This window comes from Macaca nemestrina, chromosome 7 (assembly GCF_043159975.1).
Source record: "Macaca nemestrina isolate mMacNem1 chromosome 7, mMacNem.hap1, whole genome shotgun sequence".
Classification (NCBI taxonomy): domain Eukaryota; kingdom Metazoa; phylum Chordata; class Mammalia; order Primates; family Cercopithecidae; genus Macaca; species Macaca nemestrina.
The window spans coordinates 51,785,037-51,807,790 of record NC_092131.1 but is presented as its reverse complement, the minus strand read 5'-3'; the positions used below and the strand labels follow the sequence as shown (position 1 = coordinate 51,807,790).

At 40.7% G+C, this 22,754-nt stretch overlaps 1 protein-coding gene across 8 annotated transcripts in view; it reads left to right on the top strand.

The window, feature by feature from the left end:
- LOC105473593 (pellino E3 ubiquitin protein ligase family member 2) overlaps nt 1-22,754 on the top strand; it is a 196,783-nt gene that overhangs the window by 107,000 nt on the left and 67,029 nt on the right. The window lies entirely within an intron of this gene.

The window sequence follows — 22,754 nt, the reverse complement described above, 5'->3', positions numbered from 1 at the left end:
TTTCACATAGGACCTCCTGTAATTCCTCCAGCCACCCTATTAGTTGGATATTCTAACTATTCCTATTTTATATATGAAAAAATTGAGGCATAGTGAGGACACCTGCTCAACATCATGTAGCTAATTGTGATAAAGCTGGGGTTTGAGCCCTGTTTTGCCGGAGTCCATAGCCAGTGGTCTAACAAAGAACAGACTGATTTTGTCCCTTCCTTGGCCAGATTAAGTAGTTGTGATCTATCATTGTTTTCTGGCACATCTCCCTTCAAATATCGTAAACCTTTTCTAAAAAGTAGCTAGCAGCTTTTGCACCTAGAGAATTTTTTTTTGTCTGTTCTGATGTTCAATTAAGCAAACTAGTCTAGTGTTCAACATATAAGCCAAGAATTGCACTTTCTTCTTATTTATGCCTCATGGCACTAGAGCAAAGAAGTAGTTCCAGGTGGATCTTTTGATAATAAAAATGATTGGTGTTGAGACCAACATTGTTACTTCTTTACTTGTTGCCAGTTTTTACACATTTGACAACTCTGTAGTTGACTGTGTAGTCCGTTGTATACAAGTTAATATTTTGTGCAAAATTTTAAGGTTAATTTCTTCCTGCCTACTCTTCCACCTCCCAGATGTTTTCCTTTATTTTCCCTAGGAGATGGAAATGGAAATATTCTTCCTTTTTATTGTTGTGGGTAATGCCTTAAGAAAAATCAGATCCAAGACTATGTGCATGCATGCATGCATGCGTGCGTGTGCGTGTGTGTGTGTGTGTGTGAGAGAGAGAGAGAGAGAGAGAAGGAGGATGATGGGGAATGAAGAGAGATGATTTAATTGCCAAGATGATTACAGATGAAGCTACACAAAGGAAGAGAGCTATTGGTCTGAAACTGTGTTGTGTCTGTGGAGTGCGCTCTGATTCACAGAAAATTTTGTCAGCATTAAATGTGATGGGAGTTGAGTTTTCAGAGGTGGTAAATATGGAGGGGTTGGTCATGTAATGCTGTGTACATATTAAATCAGCACACAGTGCTCTCGCGCTTTTACCTGGATTTATAAAATGCCCAGTCCTTATACTTTCTTGAGCATGACCAGATCCATTTCCTGTTTTCTTTTACATTTCTTTTTCTAAGAATAAACAGTATCCTAGAAAGGGAAGGTAGCTTCAAATACAAGCCATTTTAAGTATCCTGGTCTCTTAATTCCTTTTTTATTTATTTATTTTTTGGATGACTTTAGGACAATAAAGTGTGTGTGTGTTTATTTTGGTTTTAAGGAGTAGAGAGTTTAATAGGCAAGAAGGAAGGGAGAAGACAGAAGGAAGAAGCTCCCCTATACAGACACAGAGGGAGGCGGGCTCCAAAGCTGAAAGAGGAGGTCCCCCTCTTAATTCTTAAAATATTTTTAAAATGAATGTTGATTTTCCTGAAGTTATAAACTGTTTTTAACTCTTACCAGTCCTCCTTGATTTTCATTGTTCAGGTTCCATCTTTTTATCATCCTTTCCTGTCACAGTAACTACAGATGTGTTTTACCCCTCAGCTATCACAGTCATAGCTCTCTCATCTGAGCAACCTCTGCCTCAATCTTATAAAGACAAACAGTAGGCATCCACAAGGAAGTCAAAGAAAGGGTCTCTGAGCTGCCACACACTCATAAGAGGCCTCCTTAGTCCTACTCCCAGGACGCATTTGTTCTTGTTTATGGATGATTCTTAACTGGCTGATTATCCCATTTCTATTTCAGTAGCCAATTTAAAAGCAGAAAATTAGATGGGGAAAATTATACTTAGGTTGGTAAACTGAAAAATGACATGACATGCCTTGACTCTATTCAGTTAGAGTCATTTATGTATTTATTTTTACATGTTTGTAACTTGCCCCATTCCACAGCGGACTTGAGGCAGCTGACATCCTTATAGAAAGAGCCCCTTGTTATGTCTGTAATGGATACAGGCTCCTTAAAACAGCTCAGGATTGAAAAAACTCTTGTGCAGAACAGTTAATTGAAGTGTTCTGCTAACATTTTTTATTGCTTTATGAATGCTTGCCCTGGGAATCATATCATAAACAGTTTAGGTAAGCAATAAGTTGACAAACACTGAGAATTTTCCTGTTTTACCAAACATGTGTCTTATCTATAGGCTGCAGACATTTAGCATTACCTTGTCCCTTGCTTCTGTTCTCTTTATAAGGCTCTGGACAAGAGGCACACAACAGACGTGTCCCAGCTGCTGACTCAGTGTGACAGAGCACTGCTGCCAGTGCCCAGGTGACCGCAGCGGGCCACGCTGCGGGAATGATGGTTTAACTCTCTGTAGCTTCCAAATCATTATTTTCATTTGTGCAAAGGCACACCGCAGGGGTGTATTTTACTGTTTGACACACAGATGACAATCTGGCTGGAAGCTAGTATTTGGGGAAAAAATAAGAGAAAGGAAAATAATAGTTTTGAAACAACATAGTTATAAGGCACAGCATGTATCTATATTATTCTTCTGAAAAAAAAATCAAAATTTTCACCCTGGAAAAATACCCAGACACCAAGCAATAGCTTCCCTGTGTTTTGGCATTTATATAACAGTTTGTATAAAAGGACAACACTGATTCCAATACTGCATGTGATTGTGCCAAAAAACCGTGAGATGAAACAATCAGTATGTTTGCACTTTTGGTTTGAAATTTTTAAAGAGTATAACAATTAAAAGCAAAAAAGGAGGGAGCAAAAGAAGAATCTGCCCTACAGTTGAAAAGCACAGGGCGGTGGCATAGATTGAAAAGGCAGGTGTCTGCATAACTGATGGATAGAGAATCCGCACCAAGATGAGGAGCAGGTAAAGGAGATGAACATGAAAATGGGGAGTAGGAAGGAAAAAATGACACAAAATGGTGCCGACTTGTTGACTAAAATTCAGAATCCTACACGGACTTCCAGAAAATATAAACAGCTGCACAATTTGAATTATATACTTCTTACATTTCTTCAGTTTTCAGAAGCACATGATTCTGTCCTTTCAGCAGTGCTGTGAAGGAGAAGAGGCACATAGCCCTCGTTTATAAGCCAGGTGACAGGCCTCATGACATTCTGTGCCATGGACAGCTGTAACAGACTGAAGACAAAGCCATGCCTCCACCTGCAAAACTGGCCATGCTTTCTAGGAAGCCAAAGTTACATTTCATAGACTGCACCAGAGGCTGTAATACCGAATTCTAAAAAGAACAAACATTTTGTGAGGCACTGAATTTAGGCCATTGGGAAGGAGAGGAAGGACCTACCTAAGGAGGATCTGTGCCCAGAAAGTGTTACTTAGTCCCTGAGACATTAATAGGAGGGGATTCAGATGAGGCAGCCAGTGGTCACTTGGAGAACGGAGGATAAGGGGGTTTGAGGCATCAGCTTGCCCTGGACCTGCAGTGTTGGCAGCAGGTTCCAAGGATTTGCCTGCCAACTGTTGAGGCTGAAAATCTAGGAATAGGCACATGGTTTTCCAATTCCCTATACTCCACCTAACACAGTGCTCAGGAATAATTATTTCATTTTATAAAACAAACTGCAGAAGACTTGTATTTGCCAGATCCCAAATTGGAAATAAGTGTCTTCTCTAAACCTCTTTTGTCTGACTGCCAAGATAACTAGACCTGTGACTATGAGAGACTAGGCCAAAACGCAAACCCACAGGGGCCCAGCATACTGTTTTAAGAGTTCTCCCTTTTTGTGTAGATGCTCAAAGGGAAATTGTACTGATGGAAACCTTCAACTCTGTCTGAAACTATTGGTGAATGGGTGATTCTGTAGAGAAGAGTTTTCTATAGTTGATGATTTAAATGTTCAAATTTTATTTTAACCTTTTGCATGGTTATGTCCCCCCTTGAGACTAATTGCCTGGTTCCTTTTGTATGAAAGAGGGATAACAACCCTCAGCTAGTAGAATACTGATGAGCTTAGCATATGTATCTTGATAACATGTGTATCCTGATAATGTGGGACAACCACGGGAGGAACTCCATGAAGTTTAGCTTCCTGCCTCTTACCAGCGTGGAAGAGACTACACCGCAAGAAGTCCTTGACTTGAATAACAGTTATTTTGTGTTAAGGTAGATTTCCTCTATGCACAATGGCTCTAGGCTGCTATTCTGTTTTAGCTTTGTACTGTTTTCTTAAATAGTTTTTCCACCTCCCTTTTCTTAGTTTTGAAAAAAAGTGTACTGATAAAAAACTTTACCAACTTCCTGTTGTATTATGTTGGAAGCTTTATCTGTGTCACCTCATTTAATCTTCATGGCAAGATGTCTTTTTCATTGGTTTGCATATGTGTGGCTTAATTAAGTCATTCTGTAGCTGTGATTTTTTTTTTCAAATTCCAGAAGTCATTTTGCTGGATGTAGATCAGAAGCGGGAACAACTTAGTTCCCTTAATTTGCCTAAGGCAGATTTTCCTTAAGTCACTATTAGAAGTGCTCGCATTGTTAGGTGAACCAAGCATTGAATGGTACTTTACAAAGGTAGGAACATTAACATCTAACACTTAGTTGAAGCTCACCAGGTGACTGTGCCAGACACTGTCTGAAACCCTTCATTTATTTCCATTAAAACAGCTCTGTTTGACTTAGAGGAACTGATATCATGCCTTAAACTGAAAAAAGTGTTTTATCAAAGGCAATATGAAAATACTTTGTTTTGATGGAAAAACTGTCTTTTTAGTTTACAGTGAAATCTTAAGAGGATAGGGAGCAGAGCCAGCCCTAGTTCATACGTATTAGAAAAGGATGCCCTCTCTGGGCAGACACTGCGCAGGCTTGGTGAATGGATGGTGCTTTTGTGCTTCTGTTTCTCTGACACTAGACTGTGTGGTGCAGGGAGCTCAGTGCAGGGTAGATTCCAGCTTCTTGTGCACTGTTGTGCATTGCACAGACTGGCCTAACTACATGGCAGCTGAAGTGTATGTTTGCATGTTGTGGGTGGGGTGGAGTGGGTCAAGGTGTTGATGCAGAAAGGGCAAAGGATGATGAAGGAGAAGGGAACACGTTGTACAGTACAAAATGATACCTTGGCAAACGGTGAACAATCAAGAACATTATTTGATAATTGGGGAGGAGAGGAAGGGGGAAATGACTGCAGCCGACCCTTGTTCAAGGCCTGTAAGGCAGTTTGGTCCTCCCAGTGACCCCTGATGCTCGTGCCTGCATCCACCTGTACAGCCTGTAGCCAAAACCCAAAGGAATAAAGAGGGCTCTGGAAAACCCAAGCAAATTGCACTACTCTCACCACCACTGCTGCTGCCAAGGGAGTCTTTCTTTCCTTAACCATAACTCCCTCTCTGGTCTTAATTTCTAACTTCAGAGCTTAATAGTGCTTCTTCTTATGGGGCAGAGGGAATTCTTAGGCTCCCAGTGCTCTCTGGGAGAAGGACTTAGAGACACTGTGGGATGGTGTGAAATACTTCAGAGCTTTGACATTCTCCCCCTTGACTCATATGGGGGTTCCCAGTCACTGAGTAGTCTTCAGCCCATAGGTGGTGAGACCCACCTCTTGGTCTCGGAAGAGCATCCTGGTCTCTAATCCCATGTTATCCTGTTCCCCTATGGCTTGCAGATGTGCAGAAAAAGGCCACAATTATGGATTGGGTGTAGTCATAATAGGAAAGCAAAATATGAAAGCAGATGTAGAGAGAGGAAAATCTAATTGTAAAAGAGTCTGTTTATAAGTTGCATATATATCTTGATTATTTTTCTTCTTTTCATACTGTAAAATATTTGATCCTTTATTATTATTAACTTCATTGAGGACCAAATGCAGATTTCAATACCATGTTTAGTAACTCTCTGAAGTTGCAGAAGGGCAAAATAAGTCACAGTAGGTGTTTTGTTCATTTTTCTAATTTAGACATCATTCACTCTGATTTCATAAGATTTGAATGCAGTTTGCTAAAATTCCAGGAGACTAATTTACCAGTTTGTATCATATAATACTTGTTTTCGCGTACCATCCAGCCCCCATTTTGGCAAATAGAAATATACAAGGATGGTGGAGGTCGATGTACTTTACAGTGTATTTCTGAGAGCAAATGACTTCATAGTCTACAAAATAATGGGGCAATATAAATTGATCTGATGTGAAAATATGGACGAACATGGCTTTTAAAAGGAGAAAAGAGAAGAGACTGATGAATGTGTATATATACTTTTAAAAGCTCTGGTTTAGAAATCAGAACAGGTTCAGAAATATCCAGAATAATGCCTAGATGGCTTTCAATATTCATTTGAATGGGCTGATTTTGGGTGTCCATCTTCAGTTATAGGAATACTCGCTTCCATACAATGATTTAATACTGCTTGCAGACCTCATAGAGACTTGTGATGTAGACTCAGGGAAAAGCAGATTCTGGCACCGTTTACTAAATCTGTCTTGAATATCCCACCTCGTGGTGACTGTGACCTAGTGTGGTCTGCACAGTTAATAAGTTGGAATCTTCTCACTTGGAAAGTCCATTGTGATTTGCCCTCTGGTGGCTTTTTAAAAACTCATTAATAGCTTACCCAGAAGCTTAGCTGGTAAAATTGTTGCACTTGAGAAAAGGGCCATCTGTTCAAAGTTCAGTAGGGATAGAATTCTTACAGTATAATGTAAAGTGTTATGTGTCTTTCTCTCCTTTTAGAAACTGAGCTCACAGACCAGTTCTACCCACTGCATTTTGTCAGGACTTTTTAAATTATTAGCTCACAAAAGCAAATCAGAATTTAATACATTTTTTCTATAATAGTTTGATTTCCATATGTACACATGGAAGGAAATGTTTTGCTGTATTTTTGCAGGACTTGTTGTATTTTAACAACGTAATCTTTTTTTTACTGGACTTGTGAGACTCATAAAAATGTCAACACGTGAAGTACAGTTGAATTAAAATGCAGAATCCTGGCCCCCATACCCACTTCCTATCTGCCTTGGCTCTCTTCTCTGTGTCCCCTCCTATTTGGTACATAATCCTGCCATAGCACCAGCCACATTGCCCTGTAATTGCTGATAGTAATTACTAAGTGGTTTCTCCCCCAGGGCTCTGCCTCATTTGAAGTTCTTGGTGTGTGCACATAACCGTATGTTCAGTGGATGTCCCATAGCCTACCGTAATGCTGGGTGCTTAGTACGCGGAGAGTGAGTAAATACATGTGCGTGTGCATATGTAATCAGTGTTTGGTAAGGATGAACAATGAGAATGGAGGTCTGACCCTGGTAAACAGGGAAAGGATGGGGCCTGTCCAGGAATTCCGAGCAGCAGCTCTATGAACTTGGGACTTCAGAGGCACAGGCTGAGGTGGGGCATCGGGCTGCTGTTAGGAGAGCAGTGTTGGAGTGAGGCAGAGGCTGACTTCTCCAGGAAGATTCCTGAGGAATCAGGAAGGTTTCTGAGAGCTCCGACTGAGTACAGCGTGTGAAGACTACCAGGAGCGATGTGACCACAAAGCTGTCAGATGTGGAGGATGAGGAGCCCATGATTAAAGGGAGCTGGGGATGAGGCTGGTACCACACCAAGTCCCTCCAGGAGCTCCCAGAGTAATGGGAGATGGGGCCCACGTTGGGCTGAATGGAGCACATTTTCAAGTGAGGTCCTGTGCTAGCTGTGGGGGTGACACAGCCTGGGCCATTCTCCTGGGGACACACCAAGAAGGCTGCAGTGAGGGAAGGGGCAGGGGCAGCGCTCACAACACCCAACAGCATCATCTTTTCAGGAGCGGTGGTGCCCACTTTGGTACTTCTCCCTCGGTTTTTCTTGTTCTAGAGGAGGCAAAAGCCACCAAAGGAGAGCCTGGAGAAAACCTATCCAGAGAAGCCTCTGACTTGGGGCAGCCCCCAAACCACTTCACAGCTGCCCTTCCATAGTCTAGCACGTCACCGAGGTGAGCAGGGGGCCTCTTGCTCCACTAGTCCCCATTCTGGTGTTTGGGGATATGTATGTCATGTGGAAACGAAGGCACAGAGAGGTTGCAAATCTTGTGATAAATATACTGTGAAGCCTGGATTTGAACTCAGTCTGGTTTCAGAATCTGTGTTTTTAACACTAGTCTGTACTCCCTTTCCCAGTGTGGAAACCAACTGCCAGGGTCAAGGTTGCCAAAGGAAGACCCAGCATACCAAACGGGAAAAAAAAAAAAAAAAAAAAAAGAGAAGTCAGGTCAAATGAGCCTGACTCACTCTCATAGTTGATTGATACCCCAGTCTCACCTTGCTTATCTGACATAGGTCTGACCCACCTGTCTCGTTAGCCCACCACCACCACCTGACCCAGTGAAGGATTTCGCTCCCAGGTTCTAGCACATGCATGGCTAACCCAGGCCCAGGCTGCTTCTCCATTCCTTCCGTTTGCTTTTCACCCCTGCCCACCTCACTGATCAGCCTCACTGGCCAGTCCACCAGTGCTGCCGTCTGCCTCTTGGAGGCGTTCCTTGCTGCCGGGCAAACCCTGCTTCCTGGATTATTTGGAGGCAGAGAGGTGCTTTGTCCTTTACTGGTAACAATTAATGACACAAAGGCAAGGTGAAAAGGTGCTGTGCTTTTTTTCTAATCCACTTGTATGGATTTCACACCAAATTTTTAAATAAATGTACAGGTAATTAAGTATCCCTCAAATTGTATTAATGGGCATATGTTTGCACAACAATTACTTTATGAATTCCTAGTTTACCTTCCCCTTCCAGACGTAGATGCATTGGCACTTGTGTTAAGATTAGTAATATTCTGTGAGCTGTTAGAAACTTCTCGAATGTGCCCTTTAATTTATTTTACTGAAAAAGAAGTTTATGCCCTGGGATGTCTCCATTACAATGAAATGGTATTTTGTTTGTTCAGGCATAAGTTTTGAAATTCTGGAGTACCTTGACTGATTATTTAGTGAACTTTATATCTTACTTCAGATAGTAGCACTTTAAAAACTCATATTTGGTGATAATCAAATTTTACAGAACATATACCTTAGTAGGAATTATTCACATTACAAAATGACTTTTTACTTTATGAAATACCACAGCATTTCTTTAAGTAGAAGGTCCCCAGGGCTCTAAAATTTGATTCCTCTATAAAAGTTTAAATGTCTGTGGCAATTTTCAGGAATGTATCTGTTATATAAAATGGAAACAAATTATCTAACAAAATATTAGTTATATTTTATTTTAAAGATAGTTACCAATTTCTTCCTCTTCCACTTCCTCAACATTTCAGCCCAGAAGTCATTAGGTGGGCTTGGGCAAGGTAACTGTGTGGGGAGTGGGGCACTGAGCCAGGGCAGGCCAGCTGGGATGACAAGGGCATCTTCTTGGGAAGGCATTTGGGTGCAGAGCTTGAGAGGAATGAGATGGCGTGTGGGGAGTGGCAGTAGCTGCCCAACTCAGGTTGTTTGAGCCCACTTAGAGTGAAGAGAGTGCCCCCACTGGGGCTAGGCCCAGTGATGGCAGTGAATGAGTGGTTAATTACATACAGGAAAATAGATCAAATACATAAGTATATCAAGGATAACTGGAGCCAGATTTCTTACTTCAGAGAAAAGAATTACAAAAATGGAGAGGAGAAAACAAGAATGAATGCTGTGGTGGTAGTTTTGAATTAGAGTTATTGGTACAAGCTAATGGATTTCAATACATGCAGAAATAGAAATAAGTATATATGCAAATATGAATATATGTGTACATATCTATAGACTTACATGTAGTCTCTAGCTCTGTTTGCTGGCAGAGCCTGGGAGCAGCAGCACTCCAGTAGCAATAAGTATAGGGGACATCCAGATCTCAGTTTCTAGATACCATTCTCCCCTGAAAGGAACCAGGGCTCCTTGGAGAACTGACCAATTCCAGGGCCTAGGGAAGGAAAGTACAAAATAGGCCTGAACGTTGTGTTGTGCCAAAAAGTAAGAGAGTGCTCAAAAATTATAGAGGCCTTTTAGAAGGGCTCACAAGCCAGATTGAGGGAGTTCCACCAGCAAATCTGGAGAGTATCAGCACCGAAGTAAATTTTAAAGTTCCCCACCAAAAAAAAAAAAATGCAAATTCAAACTGAGGAGTGAATCTGTGCCACTACTAGGAGTGGAACTAAAAAGCCAAGGGTTACCCCTTTGTTGCTTCTAGGCATCGAAAATAATGTATCACTCCTAATATACATAGTACAATTTAGTAATAATTTTATCTGAATAGAAGGCCATGAGTTCAAAGAAGGCTCCTGCCCTATAAAACTTTCATTTCAGGAGATAATAGAACAATAACCATGTATAAAATATAGCACTTTTATTTCAAATGGATATTAAGCATTTCTAGTTTGTGACAGGGAAATTATTATTTGAAGTCAGTCATACTGACCTGACTCGCTGTGGTTCATCTTTCCCTTTTTCAGCATGATGCAGCCACCCATCAGGGCCACTCTGGGAACCTATATGTAGATCCATAGCTATTGGAAGGAAAAAGAAACAATTTTTAAAACCCTGGAGAATTAGACTTCTGATCTAGCCTATATATCTATAAAGGCCTACTTTTTTTTCAAGGATACCTAAGTTGAATATCTTTTATTTATTTATGTATTTATTTACTTATTTATTTATTTATTTTTATTTTTATTTTATTTTTTGAGGCGGAGTCTCGCTCTGTCGCCCAGGCTGTAGTGCAGTGGCGCGATCTTGGCTCACTGCAAGCTCTGACTCCCGGGTTCACACCATTCTCCTGCCTCAGTCTCCCGAGTAGCTGGGACTACAGGCACCCGCCACCATGCCTGGCTAATTTTTTTTTGTATTTTTAGTAGAGACGGGGTTTCACCATGTTAGCCAGGATGGCCTCAATCTGCTGACCTCGTGATCCACCCGCCTCGGCCTCCCAAAGTGCTGGGATTACAGGCGTGAGCCACCGCGCCCGGCCCTTTTATTTATTTTTATTTTGTTCACAGTTAATCATGTTTTTTATACTTAGGTGACGAAAATATTCAGTAACTTTATTATGGGAAAATACACGATTATAAACTTACGTTTTTAAAAAACTGGATTAAGAAATTCACCTGCTCAATTTGCGTTAAGATTTAAAAAATGGCTAGGTGGGTTCCAAGATGGCCACATAGGAACAGCTCCAGTCTACAGCTCCCAGCAGAAGGATGGGTGATTTCTGCATTTCCAACTGAGGTACCGGGTTCATCTCATTGGAGCTTGTTGGACAGTGGGTGCAGCACATGGAGTGTGAGCCGAAGCAGGGCAGGGCATCACCTCACCTGGGAAGCACAAGGGGTCAGGGAATTCCCTTTCCTAGCCAAGGAAAGCCGTCACAGACGGTACCTAGAAAATCGGGATACTCCCACCCTAATACTGCGCTTTTCCAATGGTCTTAGCAAATGGCACACCAGGAGATTATATCCCAGGAGATTATATCCCATTCCTGGCTCAGAAGTTCCCATGCCCACAGAGCCTCACTCACTGCTAGCACAGCAGTCTGAGATCAAACTGCAAGGCAGCAGCAAGGCTGGGGGAGGGGCGTCCACCATTGCTGAGGCTTGAGTAGGTAAAGAAAGCAGCTGGGAAGCTCGAACTGGGAGGAGCCCATCACAGCTCAAGGAGGCCTGCCTTTGTAGACTCCACCTCTAGGGGCAGGGCATAGCTGAACAAAAGACAGCAGAAACTTCTGCAAACTTAAATGTCCCTGTCTGACAGCTTTGAAGAGAGTAGTGGTTCTCCCAGCATGGAGTTTGAGATCTGAGAACAGACAGACTGCCTCTTCAAGTGGGTCCCTGACTCCTGAGTAGCCCAACTGGGAGACACCTACCAATAGGGGCTGACTGACACCTCATACAGTCGGGTGCCCCTCTGAGATGAAGCTTCCAGAGGAAGGATCAGGCAGCAACATCTGCCATTCTGCAATAGACTCCCACACAATAATAATGGGAGACTTTAACACCCCACTGTCAACATGAGACAGATCAACGAGACAGAAAGTTAACAAGGATAACCAGGACTTTAACTCAGCTCTGCACCAAGCAGACCTAATAGACATCTACAGAACTCTCCACCCCAAATCAATAGAGTGTACATTCTTCCCAGCAGCACATCACACTTATTCCAAAATGACCACATAGTTGGAAGTAAAGCACTCCGCAGCAAATGTAAAAGAACAGAAATTATAACAAACTGTCTCAGACCACAGTGCAATCAAATTAGAACTCAGGATTAAGAAACTCACTCAGAACTGCCCAACTATCTGGAAACTGAACAACCTGCTCCTGAATGACTACTGGGTACATAACGAAATGAAGACAGAAATAAAGATGTTCTTTGAAACCAATGAGAACAAAGACACAACATACCAGAATCTCTGGGACACATTTAAAGCAGTGTGTAAAGGGAAGTTTATAGCACTAAATGCCCACAAGAGAAAGCAGGAAAGATCTAAAATTGACATAACAAAAGAACTAGAGAAGCAAGAGCAAACACATCAAAAGCTAGCAGACAGCAAGAAATAACTAAGATCAGAGCAGAACTGAAGGAGATAGAGACACAAAAATCCCTTAAAAAAATCAATGAATTCAGGAGCTGGTTTTTTGAAAAGATCAACAAAATTGATAGACCACTAGCAAGACTAATAAAGAAGAAAAGAGAGAAGAATCAAATAGACAGAGTAAAGAACGATAAAGGGGATAACACCACCGATCCCACAGAAATATAAACCACTATCAGAGAATACTATAAACATTTCTACGCAAATAAAGTAGAAAATCAAGAAGAAATTGATAAATTTCTGGACACATACATCTTCTCAAGACTAAACCAGGAAGAAGTTGAATCCCTGAATAGACCAATAGCAGGCTCCGAAATTGAGACAACAATTAATGGCCGACCAACCAAAAAAAGTCCAGGACCAGAAGGATTCACAACTAGATTCTACTAGAGGTATAAGGAGGAGCTGGTACCATTCCTTCGGAAACCATTCCAATCAATAGAAAAAGAGGGGTTCCTTGCTAACTCATTTTATGAGGCCAACATCATCCTGATACCAAAGGCTGGCAGAAACACACACAAAAAAGAGAATTTTAGACCAATGTCCCTGATGAACATCGATGCAAAAATCCTCAATAAAATACTGGCAAACCAAATGCAGCAGCACATCAAAAAGCTAATCCACCATGATCAAGTTGACTTCATCCCTGGGATGCAAGGCTGGTTCAACATACGTAAATCAATAAATGTAATCTATCATGTCAACAGAACCAAAGACAAAAACCACATGATTATCTCACTAGATGCAGAAAAGACCTTTGACAAAATTCAACAGCCCTTCATGCTAAAAACTCTCAATAAACTAGGTATTGATGGGTTGTATCTCAAAATAATAAGAGCTATTTATGATAAACCCACAGCCAATATCATACTGAATGGGCAAAAACTGGAAGCATTCCCTTTGAAAACTGGCACAAGACAGGGATGGCCTCTATCACCACTCCTATTCATCATAGTGTTGGAAGTTCTGGCCAGGGCAATCAGGCAGGAGAAAGAAATAAAGGGTATTCAGTTAGGAAAAGAGGAAGTCAAATTGTCCCTGTTTGCAGATGACATGATTGTATATTTAGAAAACCCCATCATCTCAGCCCAAAATCTCTTTAAGCTGATAAGCAACTTCAGCAAAGTCTCAGGATACAAAATCAATGTGCAAAAATCACAAGCATTCATATACACCAATAGCTGACAAACAAAGTACCAAATCATGAGTGAACTCCCATTCACAATTGCTTCAAAGAGAATAAAATATCTAGGAATCCAACTTACAAGGGATGTGAAGGACCTCTTCAAGGAGAACTACAAACCACTGCTCAACAAAATAAAAGAGGACACAAACAAATGGAAGAACCTTCCATGCTCACGGATAGGAAGAATCAATATCGTGAAAATTGCCATACTGCCCAAGGTAATTTATAGATTCAATGCCATCCCCATCAAGCTGCCAGTGACTTTCTTCACAGAATTGGAAAAAACTACTTTATAGTTCATATGGAACCAAAAAAGAGCCCACATTGCCGAGACAATCCTAAGCCAAAAGAACAAAGCTGGAGGCATGACACTGCCTGTCTTCAAACTATACTACAAGGCTACAGTAACCAAAACAGCATGATACTGGTACCAAAACAGAGATATAGACCTATGGAACAGAGCAGAGCCCTCAGAAATGATACCACACATCTACAACCATCTGATCTTTGAAAAACCTGGTAAAAACAAGAAATGGGTAAAGTATTCCCTATTTAATAAATGGTGCTGGGAAAACTGGCTAGCCACATGTAGAAAGCTGAAACTGGATCCCTTCCTTATACCTTATACAAAAATTAATTCAAGATGGATTAAAGACTTAAATGTTAGACCTAAAACCATAAAATCCCTAGAAGAATACCTAGGTAATACCATTCAGAACATAGGCATGGGCAAGGACTTCATGACTAAAACACCAAAAGCAATGGCAACAAAAGCCACAATTGACAAATGAGATCTAATTAAACTGAAGAGTTTCTGCACAGTAAAAGAAACCACCATCAGAGTGAACACGCAACCTATAGAATGGGAGAAAATGTTTGCAATCTACCCATATGACAAAGGGCTAATATCCAGAATCTACAAAGAATTTAAACAAATTTATAAGGAAATATTAACCCCATCAAAAGTAGGCGAAGGACATGAACAGACACTTCTCAAAAGAAGACATTTATGCAGCCAACAGACACATGAAAAAATGCTCATCATCAATGGCCATCAGAGAAATGGAAACCACAACCTCAGTGAGATGCCATCTCACACCAGTTAGAATGACGGTCATTAAAAAGTCAGGAAACAACAGGTGCTGGAGAGGATGTGGAGAAATAGAAACACTTTTACACTTTTGATGGGACTGTAAACTAGTTCAACCATTGTGGAATATAGTGTGGCGATTCCTCAAGGATCTAGAACTAGAAATACCATTTGACCCAGCCGTCCTATTACTGGGTATATACCCAAAGGATTATAAATCACGCTGTTATAAAGACACATACACGTGTATGTTTATTGCGGCACTATTCACAATAGCAAAGACTTGGAAGTCCATCAATGATAGACTGGATTAAGAAAATGTGGTACATATACACCTTGAAATACTATGCAGCCATAAAATAAGATGAGTTCGTGTCCTTTGTAGGGACATGGGTGAAGCTGGAAACCATCATTCTTAGCAAACTATCGTAAGGACAGAAAACAAAACACCGCATGTTCTCACTCATAGGTGGGAATTGAACAATGAGAACACTTGGACACAGGGTGGGGAATATCACACACTGGGGCCTGTCGTGGGGGCAGGGGGCAAGGGATAGCATTAGGAGATATACCTAATGTAAATGACGAGTTAATGGGTGCAGCACACCAACATGGCGCATGTATACATGTGTAACAAACCTGCATGTTCTGCACATGTGCCCTAGAACTTAAAGTATTTTAAAGAAATAAAAAGATTTAAAAAGTGAAACCTGGTGAGGCCTGTGAGTGTTTTTGCGCTGATTTGTAGGAAAACTGGAAATGAAGGTGAAGAAGGCAATGGAGCATGGAGCTGGTTCAGTGTGTGCATAGCATGGGCATGGAGGGCTGGTTGCAGATGTTGGCAGGGGCTTGAATTGCCCAAACCTGATAACAGAGACTAGGAATTTTGATCTTCCCAGAAGAGCTTAGCATGGAAGCCTTTTCCTTCCTACTACTTCACTTTCTTTTCTGAGGGTGTTATGTTTGTTTCACATCTAAGAAAACTGAAATAGGGTTAGGAAGTATATCGGGAAAAAACTATCATCTCTACCTCAAAGTTTAGTATTAGCTTGGTGCAAAAGTAATTGTGTTTTTGGTAATTACTTTTAATGGCAAAAACCACAATTTCTTTTGCACCAACCTAATAGTTAATACTCCTTTACTATAACCACCTAAAAAAAAAAAAAAAAGTTAATGTGGTGGTGAATAAAATGTTACCTGCTAGAGAAGTAAATAATACAAAGACCTAAAGAAAAAATATTATTATAGCTACAGTGTCAAAATATATCCCCCAAATATTTGGGGACTTTCACAGAAATCTTTGAAAATGTACATTGTTCTTAAAGGGAAACTGCAAAACTCAGTCTCAGAACTCTGGCTCACTCCTGTGACATCTTGAGCTTTCATCTTTTTTTCTTCACTAAGGGATGGCGTCTTTCTTTGTTGCTCAGGTCACCTTGTAGAGCCAGGACTAGAACTGCTGGCCTAACTGCCCTCGCCTCAAACTGCCAGTGCTCCTGTGGTCACCTGTATGCAGGGACTGGCCCTGCCAGAGTTGTGCAGTCCAAGCCTGGCTATCCAGGGCTGTAGTGGTACAAGCAATACGCAATACTTGTTTGTAGAACATGGTGTTTATGGCAAATCTGTATCTTTCAATTTATAGAAGAATGGAAGATGGATGTTTTCATTTCCTTATACCATTTCTAATACATAAGCCTCTATCCTGCAGAAGGGCTGTCTGCCCAGTTTTCTTCTTGCTCATCCCTGCTTGTAAACCATGGGGAAGACGGAAGGGAAGGGCATTTCTGCATACATTTAGGTGCAAAGGCATAACCTGTTTCTAGATGGTGAGGTTAGATTTCTACTGTGCTTTTTTATTCAATTTCATTATCTATGTAATTACAAGGACTCAAATTCAGAAAATAATTTAACTGTTGGTCCTTGACATTTTCTTTTGTTTCTGTTTCGGTGCTAGTGGGATTTCACCTCCCTCCCCACTATTTAAAAAAATTATCACTTTAAAAATATGTCACTTAAAAAATTTTGTTTTGATTTTTTAAAGTTAACTCTTGTGAAACTAATAGAATTTTTAATTCTGTTTTTTAATTTCTAAACTGACCACTTTTAATTACTCTAGTATGTTTCAAAGTAAACATACTTGGAGTTGATTTAAAGCACATATTCAGAGGCGTATATATACTGGTACCCATATAGCATTATTCTAGCTACGGCTCTTTGTACGGAGATAAGCTGTCATGTCATGAATACCTGGAGGAGGCTTTTATTCTCGGGTTTCAACAATGCTTTATGTAATAACTTTTACAGCAGCTCTAAAGCTCTGATCTTAAGATGCTTCTGAAGGATGAATGAGATTCCAGCATATCCAGACTTCTAGCTGGCTTTGAGTTTTGTGTGTGTGATGCATGCATATGCATGCCTTCAGTCTCAGTCCTGTTTTTGATAAATTCAGTAGCTAAAGCGTTTACAGTTCTGATTCTATTCCCTGTTGTTTTTGCTGACTTTTACTCATGGTGCATTGGTTTTTGTATTTTTTTTTTTTAACTATGAATTCATATTTCTTGGAAGCCTATCTGGGGTAATTCTCTGAGACAGGAGTTAAGGGCAGGTTCCTCCAGAGAGGATCTGCCTTTGCTTTTCCCAGTGACTGGAGCCACCACCCTCCCCTTCCCTGGGGGGCACTGGAAAGTCAACTTTCAACCTGGGGTTTTTTGGACCTCAAGTTATTTCTGGCCACAAACTTATAGAAGGGCTGGCTTGTGATTATGAATTCTTGAAGGTGCATGGATCTCTCCCTATTCTATTTGTACCAAGATTTGAGACAGGCAACTTTCTTTGTATTCTGGAGGTGTCAGTTTAATTGTTTCCTTCCAAATACTGAGGCTGTGGTCCTTTGGGATACCCTATTAGATACTCCATCTTGGGCAACCCCTGGACTTTTCCCCCTGCTCCTAGCACTTTCGCAAGACTGTGAAAATCAAAGGAAAAGTCTGTCCCCCTTTAGCAAATGTCCCCTCCTTGCCTCTTGAGATCCCTGCCCTCACTTAAGCTTTGACTTCTAATATTCCTTACTCACCAGCCAGGTCCTATTTATTATTGACCTGTTTTTAATGTTGTATACATCATTTTTAGTTTTCAGTATGAAAATTGGTCAGAGTGCCTACTTAGAGAAACCCCCAGAAATGGAAATCCTCAATTAATTCCTAAGAAATCGATTATTTATTTAGCCTGTCTGCTTTCCACTGCAGGGGCTAGGAAAATTCACAGAATCCATGGCAGAGAAGCATCCAGACCCTGCTTAATATTCAGTACTCACTTGTTCAGCATCCCATTGTACTCAGACAACTCTAATTTTTAGATCCTTCTTTCTTAGGCGAAACTAAATTCTCTCTTCCATTAATTTCTCCCTGTTGTTTAATATTCTGTTCTTTGAAGCAACACAGATGAATCTCCCTTTCCCACGTGGCTTCATGTATTTTGGGCCTCTTCCTTCCTCCACCACTGAGCTTCCTCTTCCCTCAATGTCTCTGGCTGCTTCTTGGGCAGCATGGTTTGAGGTAGATCTCCATCCCCAAGCATCATAATTGCTGATTATTTCCCTCTATTTGATACCTAGTTTGTACAAACCGTTCCTCAGACACTACGTGTTCATAGTTAGACATACTATTCCAGACATGACTTGACCATGTCAGAGCATATGGACTGACCAGATACTTCTTTTCATGTTGTCCGTGTCTTTCTGTGTAGCACTGTGGCACCGTTCATTACAGTTGATAGAACTAATAGTCAATCAATTCTTATTTCCCCACTCCCTACTCCTCCTACCCCCAACCCTGAGCTTTCACATATGTACTGTTTTAACTCAGATCTTATTCATCCTCGAATTATGGACAGCATGTCTTTAAAAAAAGATAAATGATGTTGCTGTTATATGATTCTTTTTTGAATGGGCATATTAAGGGCCCGATGTAATTCTATTTATCTTTGCTTAAGAATAATTTTCTTGAATAGAAAATTATCTGGAATCTGAAAATCTCCTAAGTTGTTTAGAAGCCTGTCACTTTGACTTTACCTGTTGTCAGTCAGTTCTGTCTGCAGAAGTTGGTAGGTGTTCAGTTATAATTAATAATAACCAACTCTGCTGAGTTAATATGCCTCTTGCCGTTCTATTGACTTTTAAAATATTATATTTTACAGAGGAATTTCATTTACTGTCTTTAAGGGAAGAGATTAAAGTTCTTAAAATCTCATTTTACCCAACACTTGATGTCAATTGCTGTTTTATATTAACTGCATTAATTAGAATTCCTGCTGATTTCAGTCTTCTAGTACATAATACATCCAAAAAATCTATTAGGTGTATTTTAGGTTCTTGTCATAAATATTTTTAGGAGGCAGTTCTAGCAGTGGTAATAGCAGTTGAAGATGCTTAGGGTCCTTAATCCATCTCTCTAATGATTTTGCCGCTGTCGTAATAAAACCCTTATCCCTCCGTGCTCTTAGTACTTTTGCTGGGTTTCCTGACTTTTGATGGAAGGGCTCACTAGGTTGTGTAGACTTAGTGTTATTGTATTTGTGATAAGGTTTTTTCTAAATTTCAGACACTGAATTTGGAGTAAAATTAATTCATTACTAAGAGTTCATGAAACTAATTGTACAGAGACACAAAGCTTGTATCTAAAAGCCAGGTGAGTGGCAGATTCCAGGCCCGTGAACATATTTGACAGAGATGTTTAACCAGGAGGATTTGTGGGTTAAAGTTATCTTAAGGTTCACATGAAAGGATTTGTTCAGTGAACTAGAAAAACAATGCTTTTCTAGAGATAAAAGAGGTTAGAAGAGTAACAGGTAGGAAGGTAGCTGAAAACTTCCTTGATGTGATTAAACCAACTCAAGCAGTAAATTAAACATACTTTATTGTTAATGGTGAAAAATGTTTATTTCATTGGGTTTGATTAGAAGCATGAATTAACTCTAAATGTTATCACATTTTTCAGAGAGGCCTTTTTATGCTAATTATGTGTTAGTGAACTGGAGATCTTAAAGCATAAATTCATCTTTGTAAAAGGGCTAAAATAATGAAAAACATTAATTATTAAACCACAAATGATATTTATTGCCTGTCTTGCTCTTTACAGTTTCAAAAGTGCAAAACAGTTGCCTTTGTGAGCCTTAAATAGTCTAGAAAGTCTAGAAAGATGAATATGTGTTCATCCTTTGGAATGGAAAATGGGGAAATAGTCCTCAAAAAGAGGATATCTTAGAATATCTGCTTTTAAAAATTCCTGGACTTCCCAAGAGAGTATCTCCTAACTTTGACTTGCTTTCAGTTGAGTTTGATAGTCCTACCAACATATGAGAACTGACTTTTTAGAGAAAATAGGTATGTTGTAATGCACTATTTGGTTAAGCATGCTCTTCTAGACCTTTATTTTTAAACCTGCCCTTATTAGTAGTAATTATAACATATTTATACGGTATTTTCCTGTTTCTATTCTTGTTTGATTTCCACAAGAGCTCTGAGTGGCAAATAGAGTAAGCCTCGTGTTTATCCTGTTTGTGGATATGCATACAGACTAGACTAGAGCCCAGGTCTTCTGAGTTCAGTGCCCTGTGGTCCTTCCCCAACCCCCATGCACTTGTGGAGGGACCCGATCCCTCAAAGCACCAGTGATTTGGGAAGTCCTGTAGAGAAGCAGTGAGAGCACAGAGCTCAGGGGGAGTCATGGCTGTTGTGTGACTTTCAGCAAATTCCCCGAGTCTACATTTCTTCATCCATGATCAACTCTTAGTTATGTTTATTGATAGAAATGACAAGGAAGATGGATAATATAAAGTAGACAATAAAAGAAATAATCTAACAGCAGAAAAGAGTAGGATTTGGAGATGAAGACCCAGGTTCAAACTCAGTCTCCCCTGCTGGTGAGCAAACAATGGCAACAAGTCACTGACCCCTCTGGGAACTTCCAGTCTCTTATTCATTAAGATATTTGGGCCAGATCATGAAGGCCTGATAAGCTGTGTTGCGTTTGAAATGTTGTTTCAAGGGCAGTGAGACAACACAGAAGTAGTTTCAGCAGGGATGTGTGACACGATCAGATTTGTGTTTTAGCACTGCCACTCGGGTGCAGTGTGGCGGGCAAGACTGGAGGGCAGGAGACCTGTTAGGATGGGAGGCTGTTAGGGTATCCTGGGGCGAGATGATTGGGGGCATGACAGTGGAGCAGGAGAGAAGGGGATGAACTCCAGAGATGTGTAAGAGGTAGAAATGACCAATTGGGTAAATGATCGGATGTGGGGCTTAAGGAAAGGAGGCAACAAGGATGATGCCAGAAGTGAAAGTGTGAACTGAATTATAGACAAGGTTGTTAGTGATGTTAGCAAGAATAGTTTCACTGGAGTTAGGGGGGTGAATTGCCACATTTTAGACAGTTGATGAGTGAGGGGGTAACGAAATGGAGACAGTACAGGAAGACTACTTTTTCAAGGAGTTTGACTGTGTTCATCTGTAGTGGTAAATGGATGGAGATGAGGAGCAAGAGGGGATCTTTAAGATAGGCCATGTTTGAATGCCAACCTAAGAAGCCAGTAAAGAGGAAATGGAGTAGCTGTAGAAGAGGGGACTAGGGGGTAAAGAGATGCTGATACTCAGGCTCAGGTAGAATGCTAGCTTTGGGTGGATGTGGGTCCCTACAGCGGAGTAGCTGTGGGGAGGAGCTTGAGGCTGAAGTCTGGATACATGGATTTGGATCCTGCCCCCATCTGATTAAACCCAGTTGCCTTCTCTGTAAAGTGGGTCACTAAGAACAATACGACATTATGACCATGTCTGTTTTTCCCTATATTCCACTGCATTATCTTTATACATATTTCCTTAAAATAATGAGAAAGCAAGAACCCATGGGGATTTTTCAAAGTGAAAATCCCTGTACTGAGTAGTGAGATCTTGGCAGTCTCCCCTTGCTTGGCTCCTGGAACACTGGAAAGTGGACCAGTATCATCCCTGGGAAGTTTGAGGATTCTTCTCTGAGGAAATCAACCATATGGAGAGAAAAAGACTTGCAGATAGCAGAGTGTGAGGATTCTGCTCCCTCCAGTAAAATGAATGGGACTCCCAATAACCCACTGTTAGGCCTACAAGAAAGAACTCCTGAAAACTAAAATTTAGTAACAAAAGATTAAAGCAACTTTTAATAATAAAAAATCTCTCAGAAAGTAGAACAGTGAGGGGGGAAAAGAATATTTGGGAAATTCTGGAATCAATTCAGGAAGTGTGACACCCAACTAATATGAGTTACAAAGGTAGTAGTGGGCAGAAAGTTACAGAGAAGTAATTCATGAAATTGATGTACCTCCAGATAGAAAGGGCGCAGCAAGTACAGGCATGTTTTGCGTTTTATTCTACCTGTATTGCCAAGGCCTACCAGAGGACAGGCTGTGTCCAGTGCACTAGAGACACAGGAGTTGGGAGGAAGCAGACAAAAACCTATGCTATTGTGGAGTATATATTCTGTTGGAATTACATTAACAATTTTTTAAAATGACTCACACTGGGACACTTTATTGTGAAATTTCAGAACACCAGGGATAAAGGGTAAATAGTAAAAATATCCAGAGAGGGGAAAATGAGGTTTGATTTTAAACGATCGAGAATCAAATAGCATTGGAATTCCCAATGATAAAGCTGCACACTACTTTTGAGGGGAAATGAGTAAATGAGTTCCAGCGTATGGTTCCATGCTTAGCCAGACAGTCAAATACAAGAGTAGAGCTAAGACATTTTAGATCCGTAAGGACTAAAATAAACTATTTAGCTGCTGTAAGGATACACTCCACTAAAATGAAGGAGTAAAATAAAGAGGAAGACAAGTGATGCAGGAAACGAGATCCAGCACAAGAAGCCGGCAAAGGGAATTCCCAGGATGGTGAGAGGCACAGAGCTTTACCATGGCCTAGCAATCAGCCGCCAGGCAGGCAGAGGCCCGTG